This window comes from Pseudophryne corroboree, chromosome 6 (assembly GCF_028390025.1).
Source record: "Pseudophryne corroboree isolate aPseCor3 chromosome 6, aPseCor3.hap2, whole genome shotgun sequence".
NCBI classification, from domain to species: Eukaryota; Metazoa; Chordata; class Amphibia; order Anura; family Myobatrachidae; genus Pseudophryne; species Pseudophryne corroboree.
In genome coordinates, this window is record NC_086449.1 from 341,610,806 (window position 1) to 341,629,148 (window position 18,343).

The 18,343-nt window shown below is 47.5% G+C and overlaps 1 protein-coding gene across 2 annotated transcripts in view; it reads right to left on the reverse strand.

Moving 5' to 3' along the window:
• Positions 1-18,343, reverse strand: part of BBS4 (Bardet-Biedl syndrome 4) — a 72,616-nt gene that overhangs the window by 10,871 nt on the left and 43,402 nt on the right. The gene's annotated exons all lie outside the window — the stretch shown is intronic.

An 18,343-nucleotide genomic window follows, 5' to 3' on the forward strand; every position in this document is an offset into this window, starting at 1 on the left:
TCTCCTATTACACATGGTAGATTCTGAAAGAATATTTTCACCGTAAAAAAAAATATATATTTCCATTACAACCAAGCATACATATTTACTAATATTACAGTATTAGAAGATACATACAGCGCCTCACTTTTTCCACATTTTGTTGTGTTACAGCCTTATTCCAAAATGAAATAAATTTATTTTTTCGTTCAAAATTCTACACACAATACCCTTATAATGACAACGTGAAAAAAGTTTTTTTTCAGATTTTTGCAAATTTATTAAAAATAAAAAACTAAGAAATCACATGTACATAAGTATTCACAGCCTTTGCCATGAAGCTCAAAATTGAGCTCCGGTGCATCCTGTTTCCACTGATCATCCTTGAGATGTTCCTACAGTTTAACTGGAGTCCACCTGTGGTAAATTCAGTTGATTGGACATGATTTGGAAAGGCACACACCTGTCTATATAAGGTCCCACACTTGACAGTGCATGTCTGAGCACAAACCAAGCATGAAATCATAGGAATTGTCTGTAGACCTCCAAGACAGGATTGTCTCGAGGCACAAAACTGGGGAAGGGTACAGAAAAATATCTGCTGCTTTGAAGGTCCCAATGAGCACAGTGGCCTCCATCAGCCGTAAATGGATGACGTTCGGAACCACCAGGACTCTTCCTAGAGCTGGCCGACCGTCTAAACTGAGCAATCGGGGGGAGAGAAGAGTCAGGGAGGTGACCAAGAACCCGATGGTCACTCTGTCAGAGCTACAGCATTCCTCTGTGGAGAGAACCTTCCAGAAGGACAACCATCTCTGCAGCAATCCACCAATCAGGCCTGTACGGTAGAGTGGCCAGACGGAAGACACTCCTTAGTAAAAATCACATGGCAGCCTGCCAGGAGTTTGCCAAAAATGCACCTGAAGGACTCTCAGAGCATGAGAAACAAAATTCTCTGGTCTGATGAGACAAAGATTGAACTCTTTGGTGTGAATGCCAGGCATCATGTTTGGAGGAAACCAGGCACCGCTCATCACCAGGCCAATACCATCCCTACAGTGAAGCAGGGTGGAAGCAGCATCATGCTGTGGAGATGTTTTTCAGCGGCAGGAACTGGGAGACTAGTCAAGATAGAGGGAAAGATGAATGCAGCAATATACAGAGACATCCTGGAGGAAAACCTGCTACAGAGTGCTCTTGACCTCAGACTGGGGCGACTGTTCATCTTTCAGCAGAACAACGACCCTAAGCACACAGCTAAGATATCAAAGGAGTGGCTTCAGGACAACTCTGTGAATGTCCTTGAGTGGCCCAGCCAGAGCCCAGACTTGAATCCGATTGAACATCTCTGGAGAGATCTGAAAATGGCTGTGCACCGATGCTTCCCATTCAGTCTGATAGAGATTGAGAGGTGCTGCAAAGAGGAATGGGCAAAACTGGCCAAAGATAGGCGTGCCAAGCTCATGGCATCATATTCAAAAATACTTGAGGCTGTAATTGCTGCCAAAGTTGCATCAACAAAGTATTGAGCAAAGGCTGTAAATACTTATGTACATGTGATTCCTTAGTTTTTTATTTTTAATAAATTAGCAAAAATCTAAAAATAAACAAAAAACCTTTTTTCACTTTGTCATTATGGGGTATTGTGTGTAGAATTGTGAGGGAAAACATCGCGTGTATGTGTATGTATATATATATATATATATATATATATATATATAAAATTTATTTATTTATTAGGTATGATGATCAGGGAATAGAGGAGAAAACGGAACATCCACTAATGACTTCCCTACCCCATCAGAAACATCTGAGTCTGTGTCTGTGGGATCAGTATATGCACCATCCTCCTCAGAGGACGTGTCTGGGATAGCAGTGGATTGGGAGGAGGTAATGGCCCATTTAGAAGACGTCTTAGACAGGCGAGAGTGACACTTAGATTTAGTCAGTGACCGGTTCAATTGCTGTAACTGAGTGGAGATTTGATCTGCCCATGGCGGATTAATAGCTGGGACCATAAACTGCTGCACTGGCACAGGTGGTCCCACAGGGGGCGCCAATTTATTAACAATCGTGTTTAACAGCGTGGAAAAGGTCGCCCACGGTGGGTCATTTGATGCCCCCGGTGCTACAAACCCACTGGGGGGTAAGGAACCCCCTGAACCTGAACTCTCAGCTGCCATATTTTCCTCCAACACGTCTGCGGCATCACCACCACGCAATGTGGGAGAAGCCCCAGCTCCGTTGCCTCATGTAGCCGACATAATAATGTGCACAATATTGGGCAACCTGGTACAATTCTTAGCAGCGATATACCTAGCAAGAACTCCCAGTGAAGTGTGACCGTGTCAGTACAAACCGGGAGTTCAAGAGATATATAGTGTGACTATAAATCACAAGGAAAAATACATGGCAAGTATATCTTGTGAAGAAAATCCTATATATTATACAGAAAACCTGATACACTTAGTCCCACAAGTTATGGAATATAGGAATAGCACGCTGAGTGAAATACCCGATAAGGCAGCCACGCAGCAGCTACATGCACACACACATATAGTCACAAGCGTACCATGCAGAAATTATGCCCCATAAAACTGCACTGGACTAGCAATACAAAGTAATACTCAGTAAAGCTATATGTGTCAACAATAGATATAACAAAGCACAGTAGATACTGGATGTATATCACAGGGAGTTTGTACCACACAACCCTGAATGTATGCACTCTTTCTTAACTAACACTGTCCTAGTGACAGGTAGAATACTTAAGTGTCCTGTAAAATGCACAGCGCTGGCGATCAGGCGGCTTTACAGAGGAGGATTTGCCCCAACAGTCCCAGGAACAGCTCAGCTCAGTTTGTGATGGCTGCTGACAGGGAGTGAGAGAGAGAGATATGCAGCTCCAGAGCGGGAACATTCACAGAAATGGCGCCCTGGGGCTGAGAGAGGGGCTACAGGTTAGGCCTTCTCCCCCCTGCTGGTATCCCCACCGGGCGCTGCGGGCTCTTAAAAACGGAGTTTTAAAGAGAAAAAAAACCCTACCTGTGCCCAGTGTCCCTGGTGGCTAGTGGAGCGGCTGCTCAGTAACAGTGTCCACGCCAGCGCGTGTGGCCCGCCTCCCATGGCCGCGCCAGATCGCGGTAAATAGCGGCCAAAGAGACTCCTTACCTCCCCCTGTACCTGTGGCCACACGATCCTGGAGGGCAGCGGCGGGTGTGTGACTGACAGGAAAGACACCGGAGCCTCCGCTGTAGTTACCCGGCAACCAGGGCGCAGGAGTATAAATCGCCGCTGGGGGTGATGGAGCTGCAGCAAAGTATGTCTATCTGACATCAAACGCTGCAGCCCTTGAAGTCTTAAAAGTTTTCTTTCTTCTTTCTTCAAATAAAGCTATAAATGGGTTGCAAAAGGCAGCCCCCCTGTTGTATGCCTGCTTACTGCATGGCACCAACTTACCAACTGAGCTCATGTGCACAGAGGCGGGGTTATAAAGGAGGCGGCGCTGTGCATCTTGGGAACAGTCAAAGCTTTGAGCCTGTTGGTGCCTCGGATCAAGATCCTACTCTACACCCCGATGTTAATCCTTGTGGAGCCCAGTGTACCCCGCAACAGAAATTCAGAATGCAGTACACTTGTTCTTAACTAAAACTGTCTAAACTGACATGTAGAATACTTAAGTGTCTGTAAATGCACAGTGCTGATGATACAGGCAGATTTACAGAGGAGACAGTGCCCAGCAGTCCCGGAGATCAGCCCAGCTATGTAATGGCGCCAAAATCTCTTCAGCCAGTGAGGGAGAGAGTGATGCAGCTCCAGGGCGGGAACACCAGCAGTAGATGGCGCCCGGAGCTAGGGGAGGGGCTACAGGTCAGCGCCTTATGCCTTCTGCTGGACTTCACCACCGGGTACTGTGGAGCCTCTTGCAAATGGATTTTAAGAAATCCGACCCGTGGTCCTTGCCCTGGTGGATATAGTGGGGTCCCTGTGCGAAACAGTGTCCACGCCAGCGGCGCGGTCCGTCTCTTGGGACCGCGACCGGATCGTGATTTACCTTACCTCCCCTCTTCAAGTGCAGCCACGCGATCCTGGAGAATAACAGCGGTGGTGTGCCTGAAGAAAACCTGTGTGTCTCCGTTGCAAGTTTCCAGGAACCAGGCCGCGGGAGTATGCAGCACCGCTGAGGGAGGTGATGGATCCGTAGCACAGCATGTCATAAAGACATGGAAAGTGCTACGACCCTTGAAGTCTTCTAAAAAAGCTCTTTTCAGGGCTGCCTAGCGCAGCCCGACCTGTTAGTGACCTGCACTGCAGGCACCAACTTACAAACTGAGCTCCAGTGCCTGCAGGCGGGGCTATAGAGGAGGCGGTGCAGTGCATCCTGGGAACAGTCAAAGCTTTAGCCTGTTGGTGCCTCAGATCAAGATCCAACTCTACACCACTGTTTAGCAATTAAACAACAGGCCGCATTCAAGATGTGCATAGATGGTATGTCTGCACCTTTATTTAGGTCCTCTATTGGAAAACTAAGGAGAAAAACCAGGGCGATTTGGATATTGGTACGTGGAGAACCTCAGAAAGAACATGGGAAACATCGTCCCAAAACCGTATGATCTTGGGACATGACCACCAGATATGTAAATAGGTGCCTTCTTCGCCACAATCTCTCCAGCATCGATCTGAGGCAGAACTATACATTTTACGTAGACTGGAAGGTACTCGGTACCATCTATAGTAGATGTTGTCAGCGTTTTCTTTAAATAAGAAGATAGAGCTTTTAGAGACCCTCTCGCGTATGACGGCTCATGACTCATCGTCTGGTGGATTACCCAGATTTCTTATCCATTGGAGTTCATGACTAGTGGTATCTGGAAGCTTAGTATGAAGTAGGTAATTGTACAGAGCCGAGATGATCCTCTTACGAAGGGGATAATTTAAGCAAAGAGTCTAGACCAGGGTCAGTGGTCTAGTTACTGAGCTAGGAGTTAGGGAGTCAACAAAAATTACGACTTTGGATGTATGTAAAATAGTTAATAGAAGGTAGATTATAGTTGCCCTGCAGAGAATCCAGAGAGGCACAACGGTCTGAATCAAGTAAATCATATATAACTCTAATGCCTCCTTCAGACCATAGCTGGCACTGTGGGGATGTGTGTATCTGGCACTGGGGGCATAGCTGGCGCTGTGGGGATGTGTGTATCTGGCACTGGGGGCATAGCTGGCGCTGTGGGTACATGTGTATCTGGCACAGTGGGGCATATGCATACCTGGCACTGTGGGGCATGTGTGTACTTGGCACCATGGGGCATATATGCATCTGGCACTGTGGGGGCATGTGTATCTAGCATTGAGGTAACATATGTACCTGGCACTGTGGGGACATGTGTATCTGGCACTGGGGGCATATATGTATCTGGCACTGTGGAGGCATGTGTATCTGGCACTGTGGAGACATGTGTATCTGGCACTGTGGAGACATGTGTGTATGGCACTGTGGAGACATGTGTGTATGGCACTGTGGAGACGTGTGTATGGCACTGTGGAGACGTGTGTATGGCACTGTGGAGACGTGTGTATGGCACTGTGGAGACGTGTGTATGGCACTGTGGAGACATATGTGTATCTGGTACTGTGGAGACATGTGTATATGGCACTGTGGGGACATATGTGTATCTGGCACTGTGGGGACATATGTGTATCTGGCACTGTGGGGACATATGTGTATCTGGCACTGTGGGGACATATGTGTATCTGGCACTGTGGAGGCACCCATTTTTTGGCATTTTTATATGTATGAGGCACTGTATTGGGGCATTACATGTATGTGGCACTGTACAACATGACTCAAAACATGATTTTAATACCCACCGGTAAATCCTTTTCTCCTAGTCCGTAGAGGATGCTGGGGTCCACTTATTGACCATGGGGTATAGACGGTTCCGCAGGAGCCATGGGCACTTTAAGACTTTTCAATGGGTGTGAACTGGCTCCTCCCTCTATGCCCCTCCTCCAGACTTCAGTTATAGGAACTGTGCCCAGGGAGACGGACTTTTGAGGAAAGGATTTACTTTAATACTAGTGGTGAGATACATACCAGCTCACACCTCAACCATGCCGCACACATGGCAATCAACATAACACGCCAACAGGCATGAATCAATTGCAGCAACAAGCTGAAACTAACATAACACAACTTGTGTATAACTAAACTGCAGGTAAAGTACGCACTGGGACGGGCACCCAACATCCTCTACGGACTAGGAGAAAAGGATTTACCGGTAGGTATTAAAATCCTGTTTTCTCATACGTCCTAGAGGATGCTGGGGTCCACTTATTGACCATGGGGTTTATACCAAAGCTCCAGTACGGGCGGGAGAGTGCGGATGACCCTGCAGCACCGATTGACCAAACTTGAGGTCTTCGTCGGCCAAGGTATCAAACTTGTAGAATTTTGCAAACATGTTTGACCCCGACCAAGTAGCTGCTCCGCAAAGTTGTAATGCCGAGACCCCCCCCCCGGGCAGCTGCCCAGGATGAGCCCACCTTCTTAGTGGAATCGGCCTTCACCGACTTCGGCAACGGCAATCCAGCCGTAGTATGAGCTTGCTGAATCGTACTTCTGGTCCAACGTGCAATAGTCTGCTTGGAAGCAGGACACCCAATCTTGTTGGGAGCATACAGGACAAACAAAGACTCTGTTTTCCAAATTCGAGTTGTTCTAGCGACATAAATCTTCAAAGCTCTAACCACATCTATAGACTTTGACTCAGTGAACGTGTCAGTAACTACTGGCACCACAATAGGTTGGTTTATGTGGAAAGAAGAAACCACCTTTGGAAGAAAATGTTGGCAACTCTGCCCTATCTTCATGGAAAATCAGGTAAGGGCTCTTGTGAGACAAGGCCCCCAATTCAGACACCCGCTGTGCGGATGCCAATGCCAAAAGCATCACCACTTTCCAAGTGAGAAACTTCAACTCTAACTCTCGTAGAGGCTCAACCAATCCGATTGAAGGAACTACAACACCATATTAAGGTCCCATGGTGCCACTGGAGGCACAAAAGGAGGCTGGATGTGCAGAACGCCTTTCACGAAGGTCTGAACCTCTGGAAGAGAGGCCAATTGTTTTTGGAAGAACACTGACAAGGCCGAAATCTGGACCTTGATTGACCCCAATCAGAGGCCTGCCTCCACACCAGCCTGCAGAAAATTACTTTGGATGTACGTAAAATAGTTAATCGAAGGCAGATTATAGTTGCCCTGTAGAGAATCCAGAGAGGCACAACGGTCTGAATCAAGTAAATCATATATAACTCTAATGCCTCCTTCAGACCATGGGGTAAAGCGTCTGTGGACGAATCCAGGAGGAAATGCTGGATTATGCCAGGGGGGGAGGGGGTGGTGATGGGAGAGGGGTAGGAGGTAGTATCGAAATGGATTTTGCAATAGTCCCATATTGAGCAAGTAAAGGAAACAACAGGATGTGAGCGCGCGATTGCAGGCCTAACTGAAAGGGCTAATCCTATAATAGAAGACACTGAGGGAACGTTACATGAGTTAATCTCCACTGAGTCCCATCTAGGAGTTTGAGCGGATGCGAACCAAGCTATTGCCTGGCTTCGATGAGTTGAAAAGTAATACAATTTAACATCAGAGAACTCAGTTCCTCCATTGGAGGTGGGATGTCTTCGGGTCGTGAGCCTCCAGCGAAATTGCACAAACCATTTATGCAATTGCACTGAGGAAGATCTGGGGACCTGAACAGGTAGAGTTTGGTAAAGGTAAAGCAATCGGGGTAAGATATTCATTTTAAGTGCGACAATTCTGCCCAACCAGGAAATTATGAGGTCACGCCAGCGAAAAAGGTCAAGCTTAATAGCCCTAAACAGTGGGACAAAGTTAGCTGTATATAGAGTATCGTACTGACCCGTTATGTATACCCCCAAGTATTTAATCATAGAGGAATGCCATGCAAATTTGTAGTTATGATGTAGAAGGTCTAAGACTGGCGATGTCAAGTTAAGAGTTAAAGCTTCCGTTTTGAAGAAGTTCATCTTATAACCCGACAAGGCGCCATAGTTGTCTCATGCCTGAAAAAGATTAGGGAAGGATGTATGAGGAAACGATAGGGTGAGGAGGACATCATCCGCAAACAAAAACGTCTCAAGTGAAACTCTTCCGTAGGAGCCTTCTTGGATTCACACCAAGACACATACTGTCTCCAAATACGGTGGTAATGTTTCGACGTTACTCCTTTCCTGGCCTGAATAAGTGTGGGAATGACTTCTTTCGGAATACCCTTACGGGCTAGGATCCGGCGCTCAACAGCCATGCCGTCAAACGTAGCCGCGTTAATTCCTGATACACGCACGGCCCATGCTGCAGCAGGTCCTCGCGATGAGGAAGAGGCCGAGGATCTTCTATGAGCAACTCCTGAAGATCTGGGTACCAAGCCCTCCTTGGCCAGTCTGGGGCAATGAAGATTGCTCAAACCCTTGTTCTTCTTAGGATCCTGAGAACTTTTGGGATCAGCGGAAGTAGAGGGAAGACGTACACTGACCGTAAACACCCACTGGGTCACTAGCGCATCCACTGCTATTGCTTGAGGGTCTCTCGACCTGGAACAATATTTCTGAAGCTTCTTGTTGAGACGGGATGCTATCATGTCTACTTGAGGAACTCCCCAAAGACTTGTCACCTCTACGAAGATTTCTTGGTGGAGGCCCCACTCTCCTGGATGGAGATCGTGTCTGCTGAGGAAGTCTGCTTCCCAGTTGTCCACCGGAATGAAAATTGCTGACAGAGCTTTTGCATGCCTTTCTGCCCAGAGGAGGATCTTTGTCACCTCTGCCATTGCTGCTCTGCTTTTCGTTCCACCCTGCCTGTTTATGTATGCGACTGCTGTTACATTGTCCGGCTGGATCTGCACGGGATGATCTTGAAGAAGATGTACCGCTTGTCGGAGGCCGTTGTAAATGGCTCTCAATTCCAGCATGTTTATGTGAAGGCAGGCTTCCTGACTTGATCATTTTCCTTGGATGCTTTCCCCCTGAGTGACAGCTCCTCAGCCTCGGAGACTTGCATCCGTGGTTACCAGGACCCAGTCCTGAATCCCGAATCTGCGTCCCTCTAGTAGGTGCGGACTGTGTAGCCACCACAGGAGTGAAATCCTGGCTTTTGACGACAGGGCTATTTTTCGGTGCATGTGAAGGTGGGATCCCGACCACTTGTCCAACAGGTCCCACTGGAATACTCTGGCATGGAACCTGCCAAACTGTATGGCCTCGTAGGCCGCCACCATCTTCCCTAACAATCGAATGCACTGATGGATCGACACACTTGATGGTTTCAATAATTGTTTTACCATTTCTTAGATTTCCAGAGCCTTTTCCACCGGAAGAAATACTCTCTGAACTTCAGTGTCCAGAATCATCCCGAGAAAAAGACAATCTTGTTGTCGGTTCCAATTGTGACTTTGGATAATTTATGATCCAACCGTGTTGTTGGAGTATCGACAGGGAGAGCGTGATGTTTTGTAACAACTGCTCCCTGGATCTCGCCTTTATCAGGAGATCGTCCAGATAAGGAATTATATTGACTCCTTTTTGACGAAGGAGGACCATCATCTCCGCCATCACCTTGGTGAATACCCTCGGCGCCGTGGAGAGACCGAAAGGTAACGTCTGGAACTGGTAATGGCAATCATGAACCACAAATCTCAGATAGGCCTGGTGAGGAGGATAAATAGGAACATGCAGATAAGCATCCTTGATGTCTACCGACACCATGTAATCCCCCTCCTCCAGACTGGAAATCACTGCCCGGAGTGATTCCATCTTGAACTTGAACCGTTTCAAGTAGAGATTCAAATTTTTTAGGTTCAGGATCAGTCTGATCGAGCCGTCCGGCTTCGGAACTACAAAGAGGCTTGAATAAAACCCCTCCCCTTGTTGCGGCAAAGGCACCAGGACTACGACCTGGTCCTGACATAATTTTTGGATTGCCACTGTTACTGCTTCCCTTTCTGGAAGAGAAGCTGGCAAGGTTGATTTGAAAAACCGGCATGGGGGAACGTCTTGAAACTCCAGTTTGTATCCCTGGGATACTATTTGCAATACCCAGGGATCCAGGCCACACAGAATCCAACCTTGGCTGAACAGTTTGAGACGTGCCCCCACCCGAGCGGCCTCCCGCAAGGGAGGTCCAGCGTCATGCTGAAGATTTGGCAGAAGCAGGGGTAGACTTCTGCTCCTGGGAACCTGGAGCCGCTGTGGGCTACTTTCCCCTTCCTGCAAAGAAGGGGGAACCTCTCGCTCTTTTATATTTATTGGGCCGAAAGGACTGCATGTGTGATAGGTCTTTTTTGCCGATGCAGGTGCAGAGGGCAAAAACGTTGACTTACCTGCGGTAGCCGCCGAGACTAACGCATCCAGACCATCGCCAAATAAGGTCTCACCTTTATATGGTAGAGCCTCCATGTTTCTTTTGGAATCCGCATCCGCGTTCCACTTGCGAATCCACAATGCCCGCCTAGCTGATACAGCCATGGTAGCGGCTTGTGACTCAAGAGTCCAATATCTTTCATCGCTTCTAGCATGTAGGCGGCAGCGTCTTTGATATACCCTAACTTAAGGAGTATCTCATCTTTATCAACCGTGTCAATTTCTGATGACACACTGTTTGACCATTTTTCAATAGCGCGACTGACCCACGCGCAGGCAATAGTGGGTCTGAGCAGTGTACCATTGGCAACATAAATGGATTTCAATGTACTTTCCATCTTACGGTCAGCCGGCTTTTAGTGAAGCCGTGCCAGGTGCAGGGAGAATAACCTTCTTTGTCAACCTGGATAGTGCACTGTCTAACACAGGGGGTGATTCCCATTTTTTCCTGTCCTCTGCTGGGAAAGGGTAAGCTACCTGAATCCGCTTAGGAATATTCAATTTTTTCTGAGGATTCACCCACATCCCTGCAAAGAGAGCATTTAGCTCGTGGGAAGGAGGGAACGTGACTTTGGATTTCTTTTCCTTACATAAATAAGCCTTCTCCTGAGGTACACGCGAGGCTTCTGTAACTTCCAACACGTCCCTTATTGCCACAATCATATATTGTATATTTTTTGCCAATTTATGATCTATTTCTCTAGAGTCACTATCGTCGACACAAGAATCAGAGTCTGTGTCGGTATCCGTATTCACAAATGGTCTCTTATGTGACCCAGAGGGGCCGCCTGCAGAAGGAAGAACCGAGTCCTGAAAAATCACATCTTCCACAGATTTTCTCCAGCATTCAGCCTGAGATTCAGACTTATCTAACCTCCTGTTAATAAGATGCATACGGTCACGTATTTTTTTCACCCATGCAGGCTCTTAGTGTGCCGGCAGTGCCACCACATTACAACTCTGTGTCCCTAAAATGCCTTCCTCCGGGGAGGAACTCCCTGCCTCAGACATGCCTTACACGTGTACAGCACACACTCACAGGCACACTGGGACTTATAAGGGGACAGACCCACAGCAAAATCTGTCAGAGGGACACAGTATAGGAGCAGCCAGTTCACAACCACATCGGCAGTATGTAATGTCTGTGAACACAGAATGCCCACAGACAACAGCGCTTTTACACAGTAATTCCCACTAGTAATGCACCACCAAACGCTGTGTGCCCCCCTTATTTGCACCCTGTACTTGTTGCCAGAAGTGGAGGAAAGGACCAGCGTTGTCTCTGCAGCTGAGGAGAGAGAGGAAATGGCGCTGAGCAGTGTGCTGGCTGCCTGAGGAAGAAGCTCCGCCCCTGCAAATGGTGCGTTTTTCACTCTGTTAATATTTATACTGGCGGGGGTAGGGCTGTGCCAGCGGCATCTTATGCCCCCTTCGCGCCAGTTTAAGGTAATATTTTGCTGCCCAGGACGCCCCCCCCCTGCACCCTACAGTGCTCTGTGTGTGTGGGCAGCAATGGCGCGCTGCGCTCCCGCCAGTCGCGCCGTACCTCAGCCGTCACTTTAGTTGCTAGAAGATCTATCTTCTCATACTCACCTGTCTTCAGGCTTCTGGCTCTGCGAGGGGGGTGACGGCGTGCTGTGGGAGTGGGCATCTAGGCACAGCTAGCGTTCAGTTCCCTTCAGGAGCTAATGGTGTCCTGTCAGCCAGAAGCAGAGCCATGAAACTCTTCAGGAAGTTGGTTCTGCTTCTGCCCCCTCAGTCCCACGAAGCAGGGAGTCTGTTGCCAGCAGTTCTCCCTGAAAATAAAAAACCTAACATAAGTCTTTTTCAGAGAAACTCAGTAGAGCTCCTCAGATTGCATCCAATCTCCAGGGCACATTTCTAAAACTGAAGTCTGGAGGAGGGGCATAGAGGGAGGAGCCAGTTCACACCCATTGAAAAGTCTTAAGAGTGCCCATGGTTCCTGCGGAACCGTCTATACCCCATGGTCAATAAGTGGACCCCAGCATCCTCTAGGACGTATGAGTAAACTGGGATATGACACAAGGTCCTACTCCTACAAACGTACAAGTGCGCACAAATATGGAGTGTGGCTTTGTGACAACTAGGCCACGACCCCATTTTTGCCCGCGCGCTTAATAGTGCTCCCTGGATCTCGCCTTTATCAGGAGATCGTCCAGATAAGGAATTATATTGACTCCTTTTTGACGCAGGAGAACCATCATCTCCGCCATCACCTTGGTGAATACCCTCGGCGCCATGGAGAGACCAAAAGGTAACGTCTGGAATTGGTAATGGCAATCCTGAACAGCGAATCTCAAATAAGCCTGGTGAGGAGGATAAATGGGAACATGCAGGTAAGCATCTTTTATGTCTACCAACACCATGTAGTCCCCCTCCTCCAGACTGGAAATCACTGCCCTCAGTGATTCCATTTTGAACTTGAATCGTTTCAAGTAGAGATTCAGATTTTTCAGGTTTAGGATCGGTCTGACCGAGCCGTCCGGCTTCGGAACTATAAAAAAGGCTTGAATAAAATCCCTCCCCTTGTTGTGACAAAGGTACCAGGACTATGACCTGATCCTGATATAATTTTTGGATTGCCGCTGTTACTGCTTCCCTTTCTGGAAGAGAAGCTGGCATGGTCGATTTGAAAAATCGGCATGGGGGAACGTCTTGAAATTCCAGATTGTATCCCTGGGACACTATTTGCAACACCCAGGGATCCAGGTCAGACAGAATCCAACCTTGGCTGAACAGTTTGAGACGTGCCCCCACCCGAGCGGCCTCCCGCAAAGGAGCCCCAGCGTCATGCTGAAGATTTGGCAGAAGTAGGGGTAGACTTCTGCTCCTGGCAACCTGAAGCTGCTGTGGACTTCTTTCCCTTTCCCCTTCCCCTACCCGCAAAGAAGGGGGAACCTCTCGCTTTTTTTTTATTTATTGGGCCGAAAGGACTGCATGTGCGGGTGATAGGTCTTTTTTGCCGGTGCAGGCGCAGAGGGCAAAATTGTTGACTTACCTGCGGTAGCCGCCAAGACTAACGCATCCAGTCCATCGCCAAATAAGGCCTCACCTTTATAAGGGAGAGCCTCCATATTTCTTTTGGAATCTGCATCCGCGTTCCACTGGCGAATCCACAATGCCCGCCGAGCTTATACTGCCATGGTAGCGGCTTGTGAACTCAAGAGTCCAATATCTTTCATCGCTTCTAGCATGTATGCGGCAGCGTCTTTGATATTCCCTAACTTAAGGAGTATCACATCTTTATCAATCGTGTTAATTTCGGATGACACGCTTTCTGACCATTTTTCAATAGCGCGACTCACCCACGCGCAAGCAATTGCGGGCCTGAGCAGCGTACCATTGGCAACATAAATGGATTTCAATGTAGTTTCCATCTTTCGGTCTGCCGGCTCTTTTAGTGAAGCCGTGCCAGGTGCAGGGAGAATTACCTTCTTTATCAACCTGGACAGTGCACTGTCTAACACGGGGGGTGACTCCTATTTTTTCTTGTCCTCCACCGGGAAAGGATAAGCTATCTGAATTCTCTTGGGAATACAACATTTATTTTCGGGATTCACCCACATCCCTTCAAAGAGTGTATTAAGCTCGTGGGAAGGAGGGAAAGTGACCTTAGATTTCTTTTCTTTATAGAAATAAGCCTTCTCCTGAGGTACAGGAGTGGCTTCCGTGACTTCCAGAACTTCCCTTATAGCCACAATCATATATTGTATATTTTTTGCCAATTTATGATCTATTTCCCTGGAGTCACTATCGTCGACACAAGAATCAGTGTCCGTGTCGGTATCAGTATTCACAATATTTGCAAATGGTCTCTTATGTGACCCAGAGGGGTCGCCTGCGGATGGAAGAACAGAACCCTGAAAAATCACATCCTCCACAGATTTTCTCCAGCACTCAGCATGAGATTCAGACTTATCTGATCTCCTATTGATATGATGCATACTATCACGTATATTTCTTTCACCCATGCAGGCTCTTGGTGTGCCAGCAGCGTCACCACCTTACACTTCTGTGTCCCTAAAATGGTTTCCTCCGGGTAGGAACTCCCTGCCTCTGACATGTCTTACACACGTGTACAACACACACACAGACACACTGAGACTTATTAGGGGACAGACCCACAGTGTGCTGGCTGCCTGAGAAAGAAGCTCCGCCCTTTTTACCTCAGAAACTTTTCATAATATTTATACTGGTTGGGGGTAGGGCTGTGCCTGGGCATCTTATGCCCCCTTTTTGCCAGTTTATAGAGGTGTTTTTGCTGCCCAGGGCGCACCCCCCGCGCCCTGCAGTGCCTGTGTGTGTGGGCAGCAATGGCGCGCTGCGCTCCCGCCAGCCGCGCTGTACCTCAGCCGTCACTTTTCTTGATAGAAGATCTGTCTTCTTCTACTCACCTGTCTTCTGACTTCTGGCTCTGTGAGGGGGGTGACGGCGTGCTGTGGGAGTGAGCATCTAGGCACGGCTAGCGTTCAGTACCCTTCAGGAGCTACTGGTGTCCTGTCAGCCAGAAGCAGAGCCATGAAACTCTTCAGGAAGTTGGTTCCTACTTCTGCCCCCTCAGTCCCAGTCTTTTCAGAGAAACTCAGTAGAGCCCCTCAGAGTGCATCCAGTCGACCTGGGCACATTTCTAAAACTGGGGTCTGGAGGAGGGGCATAGAGGGAGGAGCCAGTTCACACCCAATGAAAAGTCTTTAGAGTGCCCATGTCTCCTGCGGATCCCGTCTATACCCCATGGTCTTGATGTCGTCCCCAGCATCCTCTAGGACGTATGAGAAAATTAATTTATTCCATTTTGGAATAAGGCTGTAACATAACAAAATGTGGAAAAAGTGAGGCGCTGTGCATACTTTTCGGATGCACTTTATGTGCCTGGTCACATGTGTAGTACAGGTTGAGTATCCCTTATCCAAAATGCTTGGGACCAGAAGTATTTTGGATATCGGATTTTTCCGTATTTTGGAATAATTGCATACCATAATGAGATATCATGGTGATGGGACCCAAGTCTAAGCACAGAATGTATTTATGTTTCATATACACCGTATACACACAGCCTGAAGGTAATTTTAGCCAATATTTTTAATAACTTTGTGCATTAAACAAAGTGTGTACATTCACACAATTCATTTATGTTTCATATACACCTTATACACACAGCCTGAAGGTCATTTAATACAATATTTTTAATAACTGTGTATTAAACAAAGTTTGTGTACATTGAGACATCAGAAAACGAAAGTTTCCCTATTTCACTCTCACTACAAAAATTCCGTATTTCGGAATATTTGGATATGGGATACTCAACCTGTATTACTGTGTAGTTAGGTTGCTCTGTAAAAATTACCTAAATAAATTACATTTTGCATCACTTTCTGCAAACAGATTAAAGTACTAGATCAGCTTGGTAACACTGTCATATGAGAGAGACACACCTGAACGTGAAGTTACTGCAGGGTGATTACAAGACCCACCACATGTGTGTACACACACACACACACACACACACACACACACACACATTTATTGAGCAAATACTATACAGTGACAGATAATATTTCAATGTTTAATTATCTTTGAGTCAAGTATGTAAAATCTAAACACCATAGTATAATACAGGGAATATTTTAGATCACAGGTTCTCAAACTCGGTCCTCAGGACCCCACACGGTGCATGTTTTGCAGGTCTCCTCACAGAACCACAATTGAAATAATTAGCTCCACCTGTGGACCTTTTAAAATGTGTCAGTGAGTAATTAATACACCTGTGCACCTGCTGGGTTACCTGCAAAACATGCACTGTGTGGGGTCCTGAGGACCGAGTTTGAGAACCTCTGTTTTAGATCAACGAGTAGGAATAAATATACTTTTTTGCAGATTTGTTTTAGGAAAAAAATAAGAATTTACTTACCGATAATTCTATTTCTCATAGTCCGTAGTGGATGCTGGGGACTCCGAAAGGACCATGGGGAATAGCGGCTCCGCAGGAGACTGGGCACAAAAGTAAAAAGCTTTAGGACTACCTGGTGTGCACTGGCTCCTCCCCCAAGCCTCAGTTAGGATACTGTGCCCGGACGAGCGTACACAATAAGGAAGGATTTTTGAATCCCGGGTAAGACTCTTACCAGCCACACCAATCACACCGTACAACTTGTGATCTGAACCCAGTTAACAGCATGATAACAGAAGGAGCCTCTGAAAAGATGGCTCACAACAACAATAACCCGATTTTTGTAACAATAACTATGTACAAGTAATGCAGACAATCCGCACTTGGGATGGGCGCCCAGCATCCACTACGGACTATGAGAAATAGAATTATCGGTAAGTAAATTCTTATTTTCTCTAACGTCCTAGTGGATGCTGGGGACTCCGAAAGGACCATGGGGATTATACCAAAGCTCCCAAACGGGCGGGAGAGTGCGGATGACTCTGCAGCACCGAATTAGAGAACTCCAGGTCCTCCTCAGCCAGGGTATCAAATTTGTAGAATTTAGCAAACGTGTTTGCCCCTGACCAAGTAGCTGCTCGGCAAAGTTGTAAAGCCGAGACCCCTCGGGCAGCCGCCCAAGATGAGCCCACTTTCCTTGTGGAATGGGCTTTTACAGATTTTGGCTGTGGCAGGCCTGCCACAGAATGTGCAAGCTGAATTGTACTACAAATCCAACGAGTAATAGTCTGCTTAGAAGCAGGAGCACCCAACTTGTTGGGTGCATACAGGATAAACAGCGAGTCAGATTTTCTGACTCCAGCCGTCCTGGAAACATATATTTTCAGGGCCCTGACTACGTCCAGTAACTTGGAATCCTCCAAGTCCCTAGTAGCCGCAGGCACCACAATAGGCTGGTTTAAGTGAAATGCTGAAACCACCTTAGGGAGAAATTGAGGACGAGTCCTCAATTCTGCCCTGTCCGTATGAAAAATTAGGTAAGGGCTTTTATAGGATAAAGCCGTCAATTCTGAAACACGCCTGGCTGAAGCCAGGGCTAACAGCATTACCACTTTCCATGTGAGATATTTTAAGTCCACAGTGGTGAGTGGTTCAAACCAATGTGATTTTAGGAACTCCAAAACTACATTGAGATCCCAAGGTGCCACTGGAGGCACAAAAGGAGGCTGTATATGCAGTACTCCCTTGACAAACGTCTGAACTTCAGGAACAGAAGCTAGTTCTTTTTGGAAGAATATTGACAGGGCCGAAATTTGAACCTTAATGGACCCTAATTTTAGGCCCATAGACAGTCCTGTTTGCAGGAAATGCAGGAATCGACCCAGTTGAAATTCCTCTGTAGGGGCCTTCCTGGCCTCGCACCACGCAACATATTTTCGCCAAATACGGTGATAATGTTGTACGGTCACATCCTTCCTGGCTTTGATCAGGGTAGGGATGACTTCATCCGGAATGCCTTTTTCCTTCAGGATCCGGCGTTCAACCGCCATGCCGTCAAACGCAGCCGCGGTAAGTCTTGGAACAGACATGGTCCCTGCTGGAGCAGGTCCTTTCTTAGAGGTAGAGGCCACGGGTCTTCCGTGAGCATCTCTTGAATTTCCGGGTACCAAGTCCTTCTTGGCCAATCCGGAGCCACGAGTATAGTCTTTACTCCTCTCCTTCTTATGATTCTCAGTACTTTTGGTATGAGAGGAAGAGGAGGGAACACATACACTGACTGGTACACCCACGGTGTTACCAGAGCGTCCACAGCTATTGCCTGAGGGTCCCTTGACCTGGCGCAATATCTGTCCAGTTTTTTGTTGAGGCGGGACGCCATCATGTCCACCTTTGGTTTTTCCCAACGGTTCACAATCATGTGGAAGACTTCTGGGTGAAGTCCCCACTCCCCCGGGTGAAGATCGTGTCTGCTGAGGAAGTCTGCTTCCCAGTTGTCCACTCCCGGAATGAACAC